The sequence below is a fragment of the Peromyscus leucopus genome, chromosome 4 (assembly GCF_004664715.2).
Source record: "Peromyscus leucopus breed LL Stock chromosome 4, UCI_PerLeu_2.1, whole genome shotgun sequence".
Lineage (NCBI taxonomy): Eukaryota > Metazoa > Chordata > Mammalia > Rodentia > Cricetidae > Peromyscus > Peromyscus leucopus.
Genome location: NC_051066.1, coordinates 120542586 through 120544992, shown reverse-complemented (window position 1 = coordinate 120544992; position 2407 = coordinate 120542586).

The following is a 2407-nucleotide window of genomic DNA, read 5'->3' as shown; positions in this document are numbered from 1 at the left end:
GGCACTGGAAGCATACTACTGAGCTGGATATCCAGTCTAAGGATCCCATACAAGACTTTCAAGCCTGAGATTTTGGTTTTTGTTATATTTTGTTTTGTTGTTTTGGTTTTTCCAGACAGAGTTTCTCTGTGTAACAACAATCCTGGCTGTCCTGGAACACACTCTCTAGACCAGGCTGGCCACGAACTCACAGAGAGCCGCCTGCCTCTTCCTCCTGAGTGCTGGGATTAAAGGTGTGTACCACCACCACCTGGTTTGTTTTGTTTTTTTTTTGATTAGGGTGGTTTGCGTACTGCTTTTGAGGCTGCTTTAAAGGCAAGACTGGTCGGTTCTTTGTATGTTAATGATATTGATAAACACATATCAAGACTGAGTTTTAAAAATAAGAGAATAAAAACACATTAGGATTATTTTCCCATAAAATACTTCTTAGAATCTGGCAAAATTGGGCGAAGGAAACTATGATCAGAATATATGAAAAATAATTATTTTCAATAAAAAGAAACAGCTAGCAAATATCATAGATGTATACCCCGCCCCCTCAAATCGCAGACTAAAAGCAATTATATTATTCCTCATTCTGAGTGTCCTGGAGTTTGCAGAGCCTTTTGAGGTGTCTAAGTGTATAAACCACAAGTCTATGTGATCTTTTTAAAGAACAAAAATAATGACCCAGGTGTTCAGTGATTTGAAACCCGGAAGAAGGGAGGGAGGGAGGCAGAAAAGCTAGCGTTATCAATAGAACTGACCGGTTCTTCAATAAAAATAAGGAATTTTGAATGAAGTTTTGAAGATTCTTAAAGATGGAGGATAATTCTGTGGCTTCGTGGTTTTATTTTTACTCTTTCATTCACCACGCTCCTTCTTTCTAGCAAGTCTCCAGTTTGTTGGCAGATAAAAATACATCTGCAGAGTTGCCCAGAAGCTGCGCCATCAACTCCGTAGCCAACAAGCCTCATTTTCTTGTGCCGCTATAGACATGTCTCCCTCCTCTAGTTTACCAGGATCAAAGTCCTTTTCATTCTTAGACGAGTTTTCTCGGAGGAAACCTGAATTGAGAGTTTATCTCAGGTGGGGTCAATCCTTGAAGGCGGACCGGTAGTCATGGTGCGTCGGCTTTATTCCCCTGCACAGCCTCGCCGGAGTTGCGCCCCCTCTCTGTGCTCCCTGAGAATACGCCAGCCAAGTCCAGAAAATCCGTTACCAGGCTGCTGTATCCCTAAAGGCCATTCCCAAGGCGGAAGAAGACGGGGACAGCCCCGGTATTGATTCCCCGGGCCAAGTGAGCCGAGAGCGCATCGGGTCGTGTTATGGGCAGGTGAACCAGGCGGTTCCGTGAACCTCAGACGCCGGAACACCCCTGGCCAGACGCGCCCCGGCAGCCTCCAGGAGCTGGCATTCGTCTGCTCACCCCCTGGAGTCGGGAGCCCACGACATCGACTGCGCGGGTTGTTCTGGGCGCAGCTCAACAGGGCCTTGGTATAGAGGGATCGGGGTCCCCAAAGTGAGCAGACCAACCCTATAAAATTAGTATCTACCAGACCCCCCCCCCCCACACACACACACACTTCCCTCCAGGAAGGAAGGTAAACAGGAAAAAAATAAAAACAAAAACTCAAAGCTTTCTAGCCGTCTTTGCTGATAGAGGAGGAGAGAGAGTATATCAATTTTCAATCCTTGGTTTCCTGGATGGGTCCTTTCCTGCCTCCGAATTTGAGGATCCAGTGGTTAGGGTAGGAAGTAATGGGACAGGCTGAGGACTAGAGACTCGCTTTAAGTAAGCGTTCTCATGACATGCACTTGGCTTTTGTCTTGATTGTGCGTTTATCTTGGGTGAAGGGACTCGTGGGGTTTCGGGGTGGAAGCTGCTTTGGTAAAATAAGCCTTATTTTCTTAGATTGAGTGGCACAGGTCAGTAAAGCGACGTGCTCCAAAGATGCAAGATTTTTAGACTTATTATTGAGGGGTGTTCCAGATGATAGGAAACCGAAGCTCTCAGCCCCCCTCCCTTTACCTGACAAGCGTCCTGAGGACCCTCCCACATCCGACCACCGAGGATGAGAAAGCCTGGAAACAGTCCCACAAGGTCCAGAGCCAATTTCTGGCTTGCTTGACAGAGACAAATCCACTTCGGAGGTGGGGGCCAATTCATGGGAGACCCCAACTCGTAGAAGGGGTGCCCGGGGCAGTGGACCTGGGGCTTGTTTTAAGAGTTTATCCTATAAAGTGCATGTGATGGAGGTATGAGGCAGAGGGTTTATTTTAAAAAATGTTCTTCCTTTTTTAAAAAGAGGAGGGGGGAAGAATCAGACGTTAAATTCTTTTGCAAACATTCATGCCTAAGGAAGGGCTGGATCAGGCAGCCCCGGCCGCCGGAACCGGTCGGACAGGTAGCGAGCTTGTTGAC